Below are 20,864 nucleotides of genomic sequence, written 5' to 3'. Positions count from 1 at the left end.
TCATTCTTTCACTGGGCCTCATCCAGTTTCAGGAAAACCACTTCCCAAAAGCAGCAGTTCTGTATGATAAATCTTCCTGTGTCTAAACAGAAACTGAACGAAAAGTGCAATTATGGGAAATCTATGATAGTTTACTAGATATTGTGTGCTTTTAACAGCTCAACACTGGTAATACTTGATAATCAAGAGTAAAGTAATAGGCTAACATTGGAAAATGTATACTTTAATAAGTATATGAACAATTAGGTAAGCGTGTAGAGAAGCTGACCAAGATACATATATTAGGAGATGCCAGTGTCCATCTAAATTTTCTATATTTCATTTTTTAAAGAGAATATTTATTGAAGTTGTTTAATGTGTAATTTCTCGTGTGCCATTTTGGAAGTCCTTTATTGTAAAGACTCTTCTTTTGTCTGATGACCAACAGCAGCCACAGTGTCAGTGATTATTCTGGACCTCCACGGTGGATAAATTCAATTTCTTTCTGGGACACAAGTTTCCTTCTGTATTTCTGTCCTAAGGTACTGTTTTTATTATTTCTGCAGTGTCTGGTGGACCCTGATGCACCAGCCGTGCTGGTGATTTACTTCCATCAGAATGCTGTGAAGTTGAAGAGGAGTGAGGTGGTAGTCCCGTTGACCTCAAAACTTCTGATACATTGGGTTTAGGGTTGTCTCTTCTGTCAGGGGATCTTATTAATGGAGTATGTGACTCGACGACCTGAATGACCCTGCTGGCAGGTGCCATCTCACTGCCCATCATGACCCAAATTAATTTTTATGGAAGAAGGGAAGTAGCAAGGCCTTATGAAAGTTACAATGCAGCCTTGCTGTCTTGATTAGTTTCGTAGGTCCAGCTCCTTGTAGGGTTTCTGGAACATAGTATATACTCAATAAATGTGAAATAAATGAATGATTAAGTGGCCAAGCATTGGTGCTTGTATTTCTTGTTTTTCCCATGGCAGACAAGAATAGAGCAGAAAAAAAAGTCATATTTGTTGATGGCCTGTTTACCAGAATGAGTGTTTGCTTTCCCCCAGTAGTTCAAAGCTATCTATATATTTATCCATTAATTCAAATCTTTACTGACTACCTATTATGCACATGGCTCTGCTCCCTTTGTGCGTCAGGATGGGATTGCGGAATGTCTACTTTAGTCTTAGGAGAACAAGGTGTATCTATAAGAACAAAGTCCTGAACTAATCAGCCAGTGTGGGAATTGAACTGACTCCACCTCCCTGGGAGAGCCCTCCAATTCCCCGTGCTCGAGCAGGTCAGAAATGTGCTGAGATAATCCTCCAGCTCCAGTAATACACGTCCTTACTCCATGCAGCCTTTTCTATAATGTTGACACGAGCCAACTTCATCTTTTCTCAGTATGAGCCACTGTTAAAAATGTTCACATCATCCAAACTGGTTTAGTTCCTAGTGCTGTCAGTTGCTTTTTAAACAATAATAAAATCAAGTCTAAGGCTCATGTTGAGAACTTGGTTTTATTGGTGTCGTACAATGTGAGATGGATGAGATATTTGGGGCCAGAATTGTTTACCATCTACCATTTTTATTGAAAACTTTCTTATTCTAATCTAACTAAATTAAATGAGTCATAATTCAGAAAGTGGATGAAGTTAAATTTTCCTCTGTGCTGACTATGAAAAGTACTTGACAAACACAATAATAACATAGACATGATTGTATAAGGAATACTCAATATACTTAAAATAATACATAACTTTCAAGTACCCTCAAGTACTTTGGCATAAAATCTTCCATTCAAACCTTTACTATATTCTAGGTCAGCTGTTGGCAAACTGTGGCCTGGAGGCCACATCCAGCATATTCTCCCTTTTTTTTATGGCCTGTAAACTAAGTATTTTTTTAAAAATGTTTTGAAGTGGTTGAAAAAAATAAAAAGAAGTATATTCTGTGATATGTGAAGATTATATTAAAATTCAAGTTTCAATGTCCGTAAGTAAGGTTTTATTCTATTCAGCTACACCCATTTGCTTATGTATTATCTGTGGCTACCTTTGAATGATGAATGGCAGAGTTTAGTTGCAGCAGACACTATATGGTTCTCAAAGCCAGAAATATTCGCCATCCGAAACTGAACAGAAGAGTTTGCCTTCCCCAGTGTGAGGTCCTTGAGACACAGCAGTGAACAAAACAGAGATCCCTGTGTTGGAGAAGGTCATCAAGAGGGCGTGACTTCCAGCTGACCTGTGAGCTAGAGCCAGGCAATGGGAGGCTTCTTAGTCCCTCCCTGTCCTTGGAATGTACTTTTCCAAGGGCCATTCCCATCGTTGGAGCTGTTTCAAGGACACAACTTTAAAAAAGCAATGTGTTGTTTAAAAAAAAATAAAAGTAATGCGTTATTGAGACCATTTGGACTATGTATGTGACAGAACCCTGTTAAGGCCTCTATATAAACTTTTAAGATTCTGGCAGGTGGGGATGAAGATCTACTCATCTTGTTGTCGCCCAAGACAAGCCTTGCATGTAAACTCCCTTGCTTGTTAAACCTGCCACCTACCAATCCCAAGTGGCCTGTCTCTTTCTTTTGTCTCTCCCTGCCCTCCTTGTATGGGAGCCAGGTTTGAATTTCACCCAGAGAACTCCCAAGGTTGCAAACCAACACCCTGCCCTCAGGAAACTTACATTTAAGTAAGGAAAGACAGTAAACATTATATATAATATATTAAAAGGTGATCAATGTGATGGGAAAAAAAAAGTAGAGTAAGGTAACAGGAATGAAGATTTTGTGGGGGGGAGGAGGATGTTACAATTTTTTTTTCAAAGGTTTTATTTATTTATTTGCCAGAGAGAGACACACAGAGAGAGGGAACACAAGCAGGGGGAGTGGGAGAGGGAGAAGCAGGCTTCCCACGGAGCAGGGAGCCTGATGTGGGGTTCAAGCCAAAGGCAGACGCTTAACGACTGAGCCACCCAGGCGCCCAGGATGTTACAATTTCGAAGAGAACAAACAGGGTAGAACCTCATTAAAAAGGTGGTACTTGAGCAAAGACTTGAAACGGGTGAGGAAATGAGCCAATGTGGGTGTCTGGGGGGAAAAGCATTCTAGGCAGATTATGGCAGCTTCTCACAGGGTTGTTGTGTAGATTAAGTGAGTAATGTATTTAACTAAAAATAGTGCCTGGCAAATGTTAAATTCTCAAAAAACAGTTCTTTTTTTTAGTACCAGCTGGCTGTAGATGCTACTTTCCTCTTTGCAGGGGTCTGCTGCCCTGCGTGACTCTCGGTAGGCAATCACTATAGCAGAGAAAGGCTCTCCTGAGTACAGGGAATCTTGATACCATAGCTTTATCTGTCCCAGGATTAGCTTTCATCCCTGCAGCTTAGCTTTCAGGGACAGAGCGGTCTTGGAGAATCATGGGCTCAGGAGGTATCATATTTGTGGTCTGCATAATTATAAAATACAGATTCCAGAGTTTGTCATCACACACTGGCAAAGGGATTTGCCCCACCATCACACAATTAGTCAGCAGCAGAGCTTCGATAGGCATGGGGTCTTATGCTTCCAAGTCTGGTGTTCTGTTCCTGGTCTGTACTCTTCGTCCTGCACAAAATCTATTTTTATGCAGCTTATTTCTTCCAGTAAATTTTCAGGTGTGTTTGTGCAGGGACCATGTCTTAACATTTGTTTTCCCCTTCAGAATCAGGCACCAAACAAACAAAAAACCAAAACTGTTGAAAGAATACTCAGTACTTGAACTTGATGAGCTCTATAAGGCTAGCTAGGCTGATAGATAAGAGAGGGCATTTCTAGGGCAAAAAAATTGGGCAGATGATGCAGAACAAACACTTTGTTATCCTTTGTCTTAGTCTCGGTGGTTCTCAAAGTGTGGTTTATGAACCAGCAGCATCAGCATCACCTGATGCTTGTTAGAAATGCAAACTCTCCGGCCTCAACTTGAACTGACTGAATTTGAAACTCTGGGTGTGGGGCCCAGCAATCTATGCTGGAATAACACTCCAGGTGATTCTGAGGCATGCTAAAGTTTAAGAGTCCCTGGCCTCTCTTTTGTCTTTATGGATCTCTGGCCAGGACTCACCCTGCTCTGCCAAGTACCTAAGCTATGTGTTGGGTGAGAAAGGAGCTTCTTTTATAAAACTTGGTAATAACCCAAAGGCAGGAAAATCTCTCTGGGGAAAGTTGAGATTGTATCACATTTCCAGGAGGTTTAACATATTCCCTCTGATTGATGAAGGTGGGAAGCACATTGGCATGAAGAATAACCTAGATTAGGTGTTGAAATAAAGGAAGCTTTTAAATTCCTAAAATTTTAACTCTGGTTGGGCTTTGGCTTTGGGAACAGTATGGAATCTGGAAGCTCTGCTCTGATTTAGGCAGGCCACTTGAAACATTCTCTTGCAAAAAAGCAGAAGGCCAATTAATAGTAAGTGACTTCTCCAGAGTCCTACGGCAGATCAGCCTGTAGGAAGCACACGTATTAATCATTCCAACCTTGCAGGATTGCAGATGTGGTGTACCTTTGGCTGAGGTATGGGAAGAATAACCTAGGAATGCATCTTTGACCGAGGCTAAAAGACTCTGAAAAATCCTCCCTGCTCCCCCATATACATAAAATATCTGAGCACAGGAAATGAAACTTAGAATTTGAGACAAATAGTTAAAAATATCTTTGTAAAGAAGACATGGATTTTCAAGACAATATTAACAAGGCAAATACAAACGAACAGTGAGAAGATGACAGAGAGTTCTACCTAGCACAAGCTTTACATCAGCAACATTACAAGGCAAAAATAAAGATGATCTAATCAGGTCTGACAAATGGTTGACCATAAAATCTGACATTATCAATATTTTTTTGAAAAATGGATTTATTTTTAAAAAATCTCTTCCTGCCACGTTAGGAGGACTTGCCTAAACATATAGTATACCTTCAGGGATACAAACAATAGCATGAGGCCAGCTTGATTAGCAAGATCTTTGAAAACAGACAGAAAACAACCATTTCAGTGCTGTCTGCCTCAGGTCAGTATTTTACAACATTTCACCAATCTCACTCACACGTTTTTAGAAGTCATTTTGAAGTTTCTTGCCTGTAACGTCAAAAGACATGATGTACCATGGGGGAAAAGTGTATGCTTCCTGCTGAAGTAGACATGTCTGAAATAATTCAAAGGAAAAATGGCATGAAATTAAATTTCATTCTTTGTCAGGAAATACTAGTGGAAAACATATAAAAATATCACATGGAGAATTTTGTTGACAAATTGTTCCCTGCGGGATGCTTGTGACACAAATGGATGAAAGTGCAGATGTTTCTCACATGTCTCAGCTAAGTAAGTGCTAGGTTTTGTTTCAGTAGTGGAATTAGGGAAGAATCACATTTCTGAATGTATTACCAAGGGAAATAAGTACAGATTTCTCAATTGTATATGATTTATTGAAAACATTGTTCTGTGCTGGACTACGTAGCTTTTCTGTACTTTTAAACTATCTTCATTGGGTGAGTTCTCAGAAATGTCACTCTCACCCTTTTCTTCTGTCACACTGCCAACCACAGTGCAAGAAGAATCCCAGGGCCAAGAAATCGGCATGTGTACTCTGCTCGAGGCTTGGACTCTATCCTGGGGGAGAATGGATCAGATTTGTGATATTGGATGGTCAGAGGCTGGAGATGGCAGAGGGCCCAGAAGGAGCCAAGTTGGAGGCAGGGACAGTTGGAAAGCAGGGCAGATGTGCTGGAAGGACTGATGATGACATCCCGAATTAGGGGTATGCGGGATGACTCAGAATGTTGAGTGAGGGTGACAGATGTCAGGAATGACTCCCAGGTTTCTGGCAGTGAGTCAGGAAGCGAGAACATTTGGAATAGATTTTTGGGAACAGACACAGGAGGTAAGCTGAGCTTTCAGTGGATGTTAGCTCCTTGGTTCCCTTCTTACATTTCGCTGTCACAACGTGCCCCCTACCCAGGTATCCTCCCACATCCAGGTAATCTCCCACATCCAGGTAACCTCCCACATCTAGGTGTCCCCCCACATCCAGGTAACCTCCCCACATCCAGGTATCCTTCCACATCCAGGTATCCTCCCATATCCAGGTAACCTCCCACATCCGGGTAACCTCCCACATCTGGGCTCTGGGCTGGGGAAGTAAAACGGCCTGACCGCAGGAGAGAAACTCCAAAATTTATGAGCTTATGCTTGCATTTCAACTGTTATATTTGGAGTGAAATTTCTTTAAGAGTTTTAATGGTATTTCATAAGTTTTATGAGAGGTGTTGATGTAGTTTTAGGATATAGGTGAGGTTTGGTGGGGTGAGGTCCAGAGCCAATAACCAAGAAGGAATTCTTGAGACATCTTTGGTGCAAAATGGTGGTTTTATTGAGGCACAGGGCAGGACCTGTGGGCAGAAAGAGCTGCTGCCTCCCGGCGTTGTGAAGGGTGACTGATTATATACTTGGGAGTTGGGGGAGGTAAGGAAAAGGGAGGTTTCAAAAGGATTTTCATATGTTAGAGAAGACTCACAGGATACCAGAGGCCTTGGCATTGTCAAGTTAAGGTTGTTTTTCCCTCTAACAAAGCAATAACATTAAGATAGTTGGGAGCTTCCTGGAAGAATATCACATATATCCCACCCAGGAGTGGGGGGGTTGGGGGAGGAGGTTGCACGGTGTCAGCTTGTGCTTTGTCCTCAGCAAGCCTTCTGTTCCCTCATCAGTGTGTTTATAGTTAAGAATTATGGGTGGTATAGTTATAATTTTTAAATATTACACTAAATATAAGGCTTTTCCTCCTAATTTTGCCCAAAGTTTCTTTTCCATCCAAATTGACTTAGCAATTAAGGATGGGCTTTTCTTATATTGCTTGTCTAATCTGAGGAAAGTCTGATTTCTTTGTTTCCTAAAAAGCCATAGAATAAGTTTCTTGTGTGAAAGATATTTCTTCTTCCTACTCCGAGAACTTATCTAAATATTTTAGCATCACTTCTCAATAGATGTGTATTCAGTTAGCAACAATGAATGAAGAATAAGCTTTTGGGACTTAAGCTAATAATAATACAAATATTAATTACCAGTCGATGAATGCCAGGCAGCATAATATAATTTATACCTATCATTTCTAATCATAAAAATAATACTGTAATGCAGACAGTTGCTTGGGAGAGTAGTAATGGGGTCTACAAATTGTTTCTGTTGCCTTTCCCTTTCTGAGTTTTTTCTGGAAAATGACATAGTAAAACTTGGTTTGGTTATGCAGGAACAGTACTGTGTTTATTAATAACTTGTTCAAATTTGGAAATGCTTTCATGTAAAATATCTAATACTTAAGCCTATGAGATAAATAGTAATCTTTATTTGAAAGAGGAGGAAATTGAGACCCACAGGGTAAACAAGTTAGCCGTGGAGTTGATAATAGAGCTCAGGGCTTCTGACTACAAAACTGGCTCTTTTCCCACTGCTTTGTGTTTTATATGCACTAGATGAATAATTTCTTCACTGAACAGTGCATAGGCATTCTGGTTGCTCAGGATTTATTACCTACGGTTCCCACCATGACATTTAAGTGAAGCATTTAAGGCGTTTATTACATCCTGTATCCTATTTTCTAGGATCTGTCAGCATAGGGGCAAGAACAAAGGAAAAAAATAAACCCAAATCAACAGGGGTGTGTGTACAATTCCAGGGGCTTTATGCATCTGGTCCATTAAGAAGGTCATGGCTGTAATATCAGCTGTAATGGGTTACAATTATGGAAATCTATTCTTACTCTCCAGGGTGCACCGGTCTAACATTAGCATCTTGAGGTGCTGTCCTTGTTCTGTTTGGCTTGGGAGGAAGAGCTGCCTCAAGATCTTCTCAGGATTCTTTCTACAATGATAGTTCTTATTCAGCAGGTCAGGGCCAATGAGAGCATTTTAATTTTGTTCTCTTAAATTGGAGAAATAGTTAAGGGTATGTGAACTTCCGTGGACTTCTGTGAGGTAACACTGGATTGCATTTGTCACCTGATTCCCATACACCCTTGCTTAGACTGGTCGATTTTAGAGTATTACAGGCCTGGGAATTAGCATTTACTCAGGGTTTGTAGCCAACATTTCCCAAAGATTGGGAGGGCATTTTTTTAGGTAAATAGCTACAGGCCCATTTGGACAAAGTTATGAAATTTCAAGGTCCTGAGGTTAGAACATTCCGGCTTATGTAAGATATTTGTTTGCAAAGTCCTGCTTTTATTGTGTTTTTGTAATAGAAGTCACTCAAAACCTCTCAGTTTTTATTCTTGGAGGTTCCATGCCCTACGAACCAGAGTTAGACATCTCTGAGTGTCAGGCCACTGGTTACTACAAATATTTCATGATGATTGCTTATCATCCTCACTCGATTTAGAGGTTTGTTTAAACTGTTTGGTTGAGTCACCAGTGTGGTTTAGGTTAGACTGACATAGACTGAGAAGAAGGAGCTATCAAAAATGTGGGAAGAGGGAGGTCTAACTGGATTTCTGCGGTGGTGGGAAGGGAAGGTGATGAGCCACCAGCTCAAGTCCAAGTAGAAACAGGGTCATAGGAGATTTAATCTTGGTCTAAGACCCCCTAAGAGATTTAAGGGGGTAGGAAGCAGTTCTGCACGTATAAGGCTGAGATGATATAGGACAATTTTTTTTTCTTTTTGTTTCTTTCTAAAGAAGGTGGACTATGCTAGTGGGAAAGCCTTACGTGTGTCAAACATTTTGTTGAGTTGGTATATGTTCATTTGGGAAAGGAACCAGAGAGAGAGCAAATCTGGTATGTGCTGGAGAGAGAGAGAGAGAGAAATTTGAAACTGAGGATGGGGATACATCAACAGGGCGGGAGGAAAAGGAGCCCATGAGACCAGGTGCTGCATAGGAAGGGCTAGAGCAAAAATCCTTGGATGGCAAAACTGCCTGGAAGGCTGATAAAAGAAATATTAAGTGTAGATTTTTAACATGTTTGCTGTTTGTGTACTCTTTAGTAGTCAAAGTAAGGGGAAGACATGACTGGTTCTATAATTTATAGTTTCTTACGACAGAAGAGTGTCGAAATTATGTTGGTAATAATAACATCGCCAAGGGATTCTGCCTTCCCATTCTTTTATGAAGTTGGAAAAGTGCAGAGATTTAGGTTTGAGAAGAGAAATAATTTGGAGGATAAATTTGGTTTTCCTTTAGGTTACCTAAACCTGAACAATAGAGAACAATGAGGACTTCTGTTTTTAGCAATATGGCAGACTAGAAAGTCTGTTACCTCTTCCAAGGCAAAACACTTAAAAATGCTAGACAGATCACAACGGCATCCTTTTCAGCACATAGCTGAATTTATAAGAAAGAAGGGGAAAGTCCAGGGCTGAAACTTGAGAGTAAAATGAAAAATTAGAAGGGTTTGTAGGTCTCAGTAACCAATATGCTTGGATTTTGATGGCCTCACAAGGACTGGAGACAGGTTTTAGGTTCACTAGAGATGAAATTGCTATCTGTGTGGATAAAGCAGAGACATACGGGTGCAGCAACAACAGTGAACAAGGTGGACTAGAAGATAACTACTTTTGGCCAGTCACTGACTGAAAAAAGTGTTTCCTGATGAATGGTAACTCTAGGACTATTCTCACATGGTCTAGGGATTCAAATTTATATTGTCCACATGCTCTCATAACATTCAAACCAACAATTTAGCATAAAAGAGAATATCTTCTCTTATCATAAAGGAAGCAAGTGACACATCTGGGGGAGTATACCCTTAATCCAGGCCCTTACAAACAAACCACAGAATTAATCCCCAGGATCTTCAGATACTGGAATTAATCATCTTTAAATATATTCAAGTGAATAAATAAATCAATGAGGGAACAAAAATCATAACAGAGAAACAAAACCTTACAAATAGAAGATATTAGGTATTTGAAAAAAAAGAATCAGATAGAACTTCTAGAACAATTATAGTAATTGACATTAGAAACTCAGTGGAAGGGTTTTAGTTGCAGAAAAGTGGGTGTCTTTAAATGTCTCAGGAAAATTTGGAAGAGAAAACACAGCATGCTTCCAAGGGCTCTTCTAGAAGGAAGAGTTGGAAAGTGTGGTGAAATAAGGATAACTTTACTATTTTTTTCTTATTTCAAAATTCTCAATGTGCACAATATATTACCACTTGTAAAAATAAAAATAATATGTAATACATATATATATGCATGCAATATACAGGAAACTAGTAACCGAGGCTGCCTCTCATGAAGGGAACTCTGTGCCCAGGGGGACAGATGGGTATGGGAGAGATACTTATTTCTCACCGTATATCAGTAGTTCTCAAACTTTTTTAGTGTTAGCTCCCTTTTAGGTGCTAAAAATTAATGAAGTTCCCAAGGAGTTTTTGTTTATGTGAGTAATATATCTATCAATATTTACTGTACTAGAAATTAAAATGAATCTTAAAAATACTTATTTAATAATTCATCTAAAAATAACAGTGGGGGCACCCGGGTGGCTCATTTGGTTAAGTGTCCAACTCTTGATTTCGGCTGAGGTCGGGATCTCAGGGTTGTGAGACAGAGCCCCCTTGGGACTCTGCGCTCAGCTCAGAGTCTGCTTGAGATTCTCTCTCTCCCTCTCTCTCTGCCCCTCCCCCATTGTGTGTGTGCGCGCACACACTCTCTCTCTCAAATAAATAAATAAATCTTGAAAAAGCCCCCAATAAACCCATTATGTGTTAGCATAAAATATTGTTAAATGAAAAATAACTGCATATTCTAAAACAAAATTTAGTGAGAAAAATGGTATGGTTTGACTTTTTTTTTTTTTTTTTTTTTGCAAATCTTTTTAGTGTCTGACTTAAGAGACATCTGAATTCTTATATTTGTGGCTGTATTCAGTGTTTGTGATATCACACATCTTGAAGTGTCTGGAGAAAACCACTGTACACTTGAGAGTCTGAGTGAAAAAGGCAAGCAGTATCTTAGTATTATTATGAAAATAGTTTTCGGGGTGCCTGGGTGGCTCAGTCGTTAAGTGTCTGCCTTCGGCTCAGGTCATGATCCCAGGGTCCTGGGATCGAGCCCCGCATCGGGCTCCCTGCTCGGTGGGAAGCCTGCTTCTCCCTCTCCCACTCCCCCTGCTTGTGTTCCCTCTCTCTCTGTCTCTCTCTCTGTCAAATAAATAAATAAAATAAAATAAAATATATAGTTTTCATCTCACAGACCTATGAAAAGGATCTCAGGGACCCTAAGAGGTTCCGTAGACTACACTTTCAGAATTGCTTCTGTATAAAATGTTTGAATTCTATACCATGTGCATGGATCAGCACGTCAAAATACATCTAAAGTTATATCCATACAAACATCCATACATGCATATGCATATATAAATGTATACCTTTAAAAGACTCTTTTCTGATCTTTCTGGAAGGCAAAAAGAAAGGTAATTGAGGATTTCTGTGAAACAAGTGCATCACAGTTTTGATATCAATGTTACTATCTCTACCTTTAGAAAGGAGAGGCTAATATATAGCTGATTATTATGTCTAGTATTTCTTAAGAAGATTTTATTTATTTATTTATTTATTTATTTATTTAGAGCACATGTGTGAGCAGGGGGAGGGGCAGAGGGAGAGGATGAGAATCTCAAGCTGACCCAAGTTGAGCGCAGAGCCCGACTGGAGGCTCAATCCCGTGACCCTGAGATCATGACCTCATTGGAAATCAAGAGTCTGATGCTTAGCTGACTGAGCCACCCATGTACCCTGACGTCCAGTATTTATTGGGTGCTTATTATGTACTGGGCAGTGTGCCAAGAATTTTACCTTTCTTCACTTTATTAAGGAGAAACTGAGACTTAGAGAAGTTCAGTCATGTGTCCAAGATCATGCAGCCATTAAAATTTTGCTATGTCCAACTCCAAAGCACATAGCACTCTCAGAAACTGGAAGAAAAATGGTTGTCTTTTTCCTTTGTTCAATTTTTAAAATTGTGTTAAAATACACATAACATAAAATTTACCATCTTAACCCTTTTTTAAAAAAAGATTTTATTTATTTATTTGGTAGAGAGAGCACAAGTGGGGGTGGGGGAGGGGCAGAGGGTAGAGGGAGAAGCAGACTCTCCACTGAGCAGGGAGCCTGATGTGGGACTCAATCCCAGGACCTGGGATCATGACCTGAACCAAAAGCAGATGTTTAACTGACTGAGCCACCCAGGCGCCCCCATCTTAACCCTTTTTAAGTGTACCATTTAGTTATATTAAATACATTCATGCTCTTGTGCAACTATCACCACTATCCATTTCCATAATTCTTTTCATCTTGTAAAACTGAAACTCTATACCCACCGAAAAATTACTATTCTTTCCATCCTTCCTCCAGTCCCTGGTAACCACCCTTCTACTTTGTCTCTATGATTTTGACTACTTAAGTCTTAAAGTACTTAAGTATCTCATATAAGTGGAATTATATAGTATTAGTTTTTTTCACACAGTAGAATGTCTTCAAGATTCATCCATGTTGTAGAATATATCAGAATTTCTTCCTTTTAAAAGCTAAATAATAATAATACATTATGGACATACTCTATTTTGCATACCACTTCATGGATAAACACTTTGGTGACTTCCACATTTTAGCTACTGTCAATAACGCTGCTGTGAACATAGATGTACAAATATCTCTTTGAGACCCTGCTTTCAAATTTTTTGAGTGAAATCTGAATAAAGCCTGCAGTTTAGTTAATATTATTGTACCCATGTTCTTAATTTTGACAAATGGACCATAGATATGTTAATAGTGGGGCAAGAGAGTTCCCTGGGTGAACGGAACTCTCTGTACACTTCTGCAATTTTTCTGTAAATTGCAAATTATTATAAAATAAAGGTATCTTTAGATAGTGAATTACAAACTTTTAATACTTGGCCAGTGATAAATATACCTTTAGGAAGATTCTTCTCATATGTAATCTTTTTCTATTTCAGTATAAGTACATATTGCTATTTTTGTCCATTTCCTCTTAGTCATTAAGAACCTCTGCTCTTTACCTGCCATAAAAATATTCTTTCATGACTTAAATTTTGAGAATTACAACAGCTTTTCACATACCTTTGCATTTTAAATAATTCATATTATTTAATCAACTCAGATTTATGGTTCAATTTTAATCCCTTTATAGCTATTTGGTCGTATTCTCTGGCAATATTGTCTTAAAGTCACATAGGCACAGCCACCTGACAATCATTATGATTGGCTTTATTTTTTAACTTTATTGAGATATAATTGACATAGAACATTATGTAAATTTAAGGTATACAATGTGTTGATTTGATACACTTATATTTTGCAAAATGATTACCACCCTAGTGTTAGCTAATACTTCCATTGCATCATCTAGTGACCATTTCTTTTTTGTAGTGAGAACATTTAAGATTTACTCTCTTAACAACTTTCAAGTATATAATACAGTATTATTGTTATAATCCCCATGCTGTATGTTAGATCCCCAGAACTTATCATTTTATAACTGAAAGTTGTTCCCTTTGACCACATCTCTGTTTTCCTCACCCCCACCCCCTAGTAATCACCATCCTATGCTGTTTCCATGAATTTGATAATTTTAGATTCCACATATAAATGAAATCATACAGTATTTGTTTTTCTTTAACTTATTTCACTTAGCATAACACCCTCAAGTTCTATCCATGTTGTCACAAATATCAGGATTTCCTTCTTTTCTAAGTGGCTGAATTATTGAATGTATTAATGAAAGTATTCCATTGTATATATACCACATTTTCTTTATCCATTCACCCATTGATGAACACTTGGGTTGTTTTCATGTCTTGGCTATTGTGAAGCAGCAAAGAACATGGGAGTGCAGATACCTTTTTGAGTTAGTATTTTCATTTCTTTCATATAAATTCCTGGAAGTGGGATTTCTGGATCATATGGCAGTTTTATTTTTAGTTTTTTTTGAGGAATCTCCATACTGTTTTCCATAGTGGCTGCACCAATTTACATTTCTTCCAGTAGTGCACAAATATTCTACATTCTCACCAATACTTGTTATCTCTTCTTTTTTTTTTTTTTAAAGATTTTATTTATTTATTTGAGAGAGAGAATGAGATAGAGAGAGAGAGGGAGCATGAGAGGGGAGAGGGTCAGAGGGAGAAGCAGACTCCCCACTGAGCAGGAAGCCCGATGCGGGACCCGATTCCGGGACTCCAGGACCATGACCTGAGCCGAAGGCAGTCGCTTAACCAACTGAGCCACCCAGGCGCCCTATCTCTTGTCTTTTTAATAATGGCCATTCTCAATGTGTATGGAATCACAAGATCCCAGTTAACCAAAGCAATTCTGAGAAAGAAAAACAAATTTGGGGGCATTACACTTCCTGATTTCAAACTGTACTATAAGGTGATAGTAATCAAAACAGTATGGTATTAGCATAAAACAGACACATAGATTTTATTCAGTGGAAAAAATAGAGAGCCCAGAAATAAACCCACACATATAATGGTCAATTAATTTACAACAAAGGAGTCAAGATATGCAATAGAGAAAGAACAGTCTCTTTAATAAATGGTGCTGGGAGAAGTCGATAACCATACACAGAAGAATGAAATTGGACACTTATCTTATACCACCCACAAAAATTAATTCAAAATGGACCAAAAACTTAAGCATAGCCTGAAACCATGAACTCTTAGAAGAAAACATAAAGACAAATCTCCTTGACATTGATCTTGACAATATTTCTTTTTTTTGATTTGACATCCAAAGCACAAACAAACACAAAATAAATGAGTGGGACTATATCAAACTAAGAAGCTTCTGCATAGCAAAAGAAATAATCAGCAAAATGAAAAGGCAACCTATGGAATAGTAGAAAATATTTGCATATCAAATATCTGATAAGGAGTTACTATCCAAAACTATGAAGAACTCACACAACTCAATAGGAAAAAAAAGAACAATCCAATTAAAAAATGGGCAGAATAACTGACTAGACATTTCTTCAAAGAAGACCTACAAATTGCCAACAGATATATGAAAAAATGCTCAACCTCACTAACCATCAAGGAAATGCAAATCAAAACCACAATGAGAAACAACTAATTGTTGGTGTTAACAAAATGGATTCCACTGAGCCATGCTATAGCCAGAAGAGATATGAGGAAATCATTAAGGAAGTCAGAACCTACATTAAGAAAATTGGCTACAACCCTGACACAGTAGCATTTGTGCCAATTTCTGACTGGAATGATGACAACATGCTGGAGCCAAGTGCTTAACATGCCTTGGTTCAAGGGATGGAAAGTCACCTGTAAAGATGGCAGTGCCAATGTAACCCTGCTCCTTGAAGTTCTGGATTGCATTCTGTTAACAACTCGTTCAGCTGACAAGCCCTTGCATCTGCCCCTCCAGGATGTCTACAAAATTGGTGGTATTGGTACTGTCCCTGTGGGCTGAGTGGAGACTGGTGTTCTTAGATCTGACATGGTGGTCATCTTTGCTCTAGTCAGTGTTACAACTGAAATAAAGTCTGTTGAAATGCACCATGAAGCTTTGAGTGAGATTCTTTCTGAGGACAATGCCAGCTTCAATGTCAAGAACGTATCTGTCAAAGATGTTCGTCGTGGCAATGTGGCTGGTGACAGCAAAAATGACCCACCAATGGAAGCAGCTGGCTTCATGGCTCAGGTGATTATTCTGAACCATCCAGGCCAAATCAGTGCTGGATATGCACCTGTGCTAGATTGTCACACAGCTCACATTGCTTGCAAGTTTGCTGAGCTGAAGGAGATTGATCATCATTCTGGAAAAAAGCTGGAAGGTGGCCCCACATTCTTGAAATCTGGTGATGCTGCCATCATTGAGATAGCTTCTGGCAAGCCTATCTGTATCCAGAGCCATTTTGCTGTTTGTGACATGAGACAGACAGTTGCTGTGGATGTCATCAGAGCAATGGACAAGAAAGCACCAGGTCTGCCCAGAAAGTTCAGAAGGCTAAATGATATTATCCCCAATACCTGCCACACCAGTCTTAATCAGTGGTGGAAGAACAGTCTCAGAATTGTTTGTGTCAATTGGCCATTTAAGTTTACTAGTAAAAGACTGGTTAATGGTAACAATGCATAGTAAAACCTTCAGAAGGAGAAGAGAATGTTTTGTGGACCTGTGTGTGTGTGTGTGTGTGAGTTTTAAGTTATTAGTTTTTAGTTAATACTTTTTAATGGAAACAACTTGACCAAAAATCTGTCACAGAATTTGAGACCCATTAAAACAGAAGCTTAATGAGAAAAAAAAACTACAATGAGATATCACTTCACACCTGTTAGAACTGCATAACAAAAGATAACAAGTGTTGGTCTTGGTCCTTGATTTTTTTTTTTTAATTTGACACCAAAGGAAAGGCAACAGAAGCAAAAATAAACAAGTGGGACCACACCAAACTAAAAGGCACAGTAAAGGAAACCATTAACAAAATGAAAAGGCAACCTACCTAATGGGAGAAAATGTTTGCAAATCATATATCTAATAGGGAGTTAATATCCAAAATATATAAAGAAATAATACAACTCAGTAGAGTTGTTGGGCAGAGGATTTGAATAAACCATTTTCCAAGGAAGATTTGCAGGTGGCCAACAGGTACATTAAAAGGTGCACAACATCACAAATCATTAGGAAAATAGAAATCAAAATCACAAGGAGATACCATCTCACATCTGGTAGAATTGCTATTACCAAAAAAGATAAGAAATATCAAGTGTTGGTGAGGATGTGGGGAAAAGGGAACCCTTGTGCACTGTTGGTGGGATTGTAAATTGGTGCAGCCACTGTAGAAAAAAGTATGGAAGCTCCTCAAAAAATTAAAAATAGAATCACCATATGATCCAGTTATTCCACTTCTGGGTATTTTTTCAAAGAAAACAAAAACACTTATTTGAAAAGATATCTGTACTCCCATGTTCTTTGCAGCATTATGTACAATAGCTAAGACATGGAAGTACCCTAAGTGTCCATTGATGGATGAATAAAGAAAATGTAACACACACACACACACACACACACACACACACACACACACACAGAGGAATATTATTCAGCCATAAAAAAGAACGAAATCCTGCCATTTGTAATAACATAAATGGACCTTGACAACATTATGCCAAGTAAAATAAGTCAAAGACAAATACTGTAGGATCTTACTTATGTATAGGATAAAAAACAAAAACAAACAAAAACCCCTCTGAACTCATAAATACAGAGAACAGATTGATGGTTGCCAGAGATGGCAGTTGGGGTTTGGGTGAAATAGGTGAAGATGGCCAAAAGGTACAAACTTCCAGTTATAAAATAAATAAGTCCTGGGACGTAATGTACAGCATGGTGACTATAGTTAATAATACTGTATTGTATATTTGGAAATTGCTGAGGGAATAGATCTTAAAAATTCTCATCACAAAATAAGTTAGTCAGAGAAAGACAAATACCATATGATTTCACTCATATGTGGAATTTAAGAAACAAAACAAATAAGCAAAGGGAAGGGGGTGCGGAGAGAGAAGCCAACCAAGAAATAGACTCTTTACTATAGAGAACAGACTGATGGTCACCAGATGGGAGATGGATGGGGGGATGGGTGAAATGGGTGATGGGGATTAAGGAGTGCACTTGTCTTGATGAGCACTGAGTAATGTACAGAATTGTTGAATCACTATATTGTACACTTGAAACTAATAGTACAATTATGTTAATGAACTGGAATTTAAATAAAATCTTAAAAAAAGTTTTCATCACAAGAAAAAAAATTACCAATGTGTGGTGATAGATGTTAAATAGAGTTATTGTGGTGATCGTTTTGCAGTATATATCAAATTATTATGTTGTACACCTGAAACAAATATAATGTATGTCAATTATATTTCAATTAAAAAATTAAGAAAAAAGAAAGTCCTAAATAAAAAGAGTAACCACTTAGAAAAGGTAGGAGAATACATTAAGAGAGTGTAAGAAAATAGTATTATAGACATGTCCTAATAAACAAAAAGTTTTATTTCTGGATTATGTGATTGCATTTGTCAGCCTTTTTTAACTTATTTTTCTTGATTTCTTTTCTTTTCCAAAATAAATAGTCACCTTTTTACCTGATTTTATCTTCATATTTTCATATGCTTTCTTTATCTTCAAAGAGGCCTCCATTGAGTAAGCTTTGAGCCCTGCAAACCTGGCTCCAGCCCTGTTTGTTTGATGTGAAATGTGGATCCCTTTGAAAAGGTTGTGATATGAGTAGTGATCAGTGCTTCCATTTCCCTATAATTGTTGTAGGGTGGGAGAGAACAAAGAATGCTTTATGCTCTTTTGTTGTACTTTAAGGTGATATAATTAGTTTGGTTATAATGCAATCCTGATTGATACCAACATAAAAGTAACGTGGTTTTTAACTTCTTTAAAATATCTTTATTGTTTTCTAAAATTAGAAAAACACAACTCAAACTATTTAAAAAATTCAGATAATACAGAGGTAATACAGCAAAAATAAATAAATAAAAGTCCCTTTTTCTCCATCCCAGTCCCCTAGAGTTAACTGCTGTTTATTGTTTGGTGTGAGTTTCTTTTAACAGTTTTTCCATGTATGTATATATAAATAATATGTATACATATGTTTGAATGTACAAATATATGTGTGTATATATAAATGTGTGTGTATATCTATCTACATCTATCTATACCACAGCATATATGTACATTTATAAATCTATTTAAAAATGGAAAAAAATTATAACAAAAATGAGATGATAAAATTTATGTTTTTTTTCTATCTTCATTTCTCTGAGCAATGTGGTATGTACCTCCTTCCATATCAGTAGGATATATATCTACTTTATTCTTCTTAGATGTAAAATATAGATCTAGTATAATTTAACTAATCCCCTATAGATGGACATTTAGATTATTCTTATTCTTTCCTTATTATACACAATGCTGCACTAAAACTCATACAGACATCTTTGTACATATTTATGAGTGTTTCTGGGGTCTGATCCCTAGAAATTAAATTTCTGAATTAAAGGCTATGGACTTGAATATGTCCATTATTTATTACCAAATCATCCTTTCAGAGTAGTTACAAACTCTTGTTCTGAATAGGGCCAGACTGATATGTGGTTGTCCCCAACAGGCTAAGAATGTGGTGCCCAGCATTCTGTAAGACTTTTGTTCTCTTCTCGAGGAAGAGGGGAGGTTCAACGATGTGGGGGAAAGGGGCAGAGAGGCTGGGCCCCTGCAGCAGAGCTCTGTTTCTTCCTCATTGTCCTGAGCAATTCTGCTCTGGTGCAAACGGGCAGATCCAATCAACAGATCAAAACTCTGCAGTTAACTGGATCCACCTTTCTTAAAAGGCTGTTTGATGCACATCTGATGTTATTCAAGCATGCTTTTGAAGGGATTTCACCTCCCGTTTCCGCCTTTTCGAGAAGTGATTAAATTATTCCTTGTAACTACGTTCAGTAAGCTCTCTGAGATGGGTTCTAATACACCTAGTTTTCTCATGTCCTTGTAGTCCCAGGGTTGCTGTCCTGCAGGGAGTTCTTTGTCCCTTGCCCATTGCCCATCACAGCAACTGTGTGGAGAGCCCCCTTTGCTTGAGCCACAGTGTCAAGTGTTGCCTCACAGCTTTCCTTGCAGCCACCTTCTTGCTCACATGATGACTTTAATAATTTCTGTGGATTGTTATTTTCCCTGCACCCCCCGATTTCTCACAGCTGAGTTCCTGACCCACCAGTGAGTCCTGCTCTGAAGTTTCTTTTCCACAGGTGGCGTCTCAGTCTAGCGCCTTGTTTAAATACTTCCTTATTTCTTTGGATATCTTCCTGTTTCTGTCCCTGGTGGGACCACAGCTGGATCTACTATCCCCAGCTATCCATCTTTTGTCATCCAACAGTGAGAACCAAAGTAACAAGCTAGCAGACTTCATTGCCAGGCTCAGCATTTCCAACTTTCTTTGGTAAATACAGATCAAGCATGGTAAGTGGAATTAACCACATGCCCTTTTTGAAGGCCATCTTTGATCTTCAAAATTACCATATTTATTTTATCACCCTGCTTAGCTATTGCAGTGTGGTGGGAGGAAATGTTTAAGTTTTAAGCACTTGAAAGATTTTTCTGCCAGAGTCAGCAATGACTTGTCAGGCAAACAACGTCTGAGGTGTGGCTTTGAGCTGGACGGCCCTCGTGCAATAAGGCGCAGGCTTTGAAATGAGAAATTGAGAAAGACTTTAGAGCAAAGGTGTTTATTTCATGGCTATATATGGGTCTTCACCTGCCAATAGGTACTTTTTTTTTTTTTTAAAGGCTCTAAACAAAGAAGATAGACACATATCTCTTTTGAAGGGCAGAATCAGAGCTGTATCGGCCAAGCTAATAGGACTGGGGAGAGGCCAAGGTGGGACGTTGGTAATATGGCCACTGGTCCGTATGCTCATCATAGCTGGAGTGGAGTGGACAGTATGACGGTGACTCTGTGGTGAAATGGTTTGATCAGTGTTTTCAGATTGACAAGCTTTCCCATCTGGTGTGCTATGGATACTCATGTGCAGGAAATGAGTTATAAGTATAGCTCATTACATTACAAGGATAACAGTGAGGAGAGAGCACAGTTAAGGAAGGAAGCAGATGCAGTGATTTGTGTTTTACAAGAGGCGAAAAGGAAGTTCTTGAATTTTCCTTTTTAAAAATAACTCTTGAGACTGAATGGAATTTGTTTATCTGTTTCATTAGACCATGAACTTCTTGAGAATAGGTTCTGTCTTTTTAAGAAATCTTTTTATCCCAAACACCAAACACAGTGCCTGTTGAATAAATGTTCGTTGGAATAACCATGCACAAA

At 38.4% G+C, this 20,864-nt stretch overlaps 2 pseudogenes; one reads left to right on the top strand and one right to left on the bottom strand.

Annotated features, from left to right (window-relative positions):
• Positions 1 to 445: 445 nt before the first annotated feature.
• On the bottom strand, positions 446 to 762 carry LOC116625116 (annotated as a pseudogene).
• Positions 763 to 15,087: 14,325 nt separating this feature from the next.
• On the top strand, positions 15,088 to 16,114 carry LOC116625107 (annotated as a pseudogene).
• Positions 16,115 to 20,864: the final 4,750 nt, after the last annotated feature.

This window comes from Phoca vitulina, unplaced genomic scaffold (genome assembly GCF_004348235.1).
Source record: "Phoca vitulina isolate PV1807 unplaced genomic scaffold, GSC_HSeal_1.0 scaffold73, whole genome shotgun sequence".
In the NCBI taxonomy this organism is placed as follows: Eukaryota; Metazoa; Chordata; class Mammalia; order Carnivora; family Phocidae; genus Phoca; species Phoca vitulina.
This window is presented reverse-complemented; position numbering and strand designations above follow the sequence as displayed.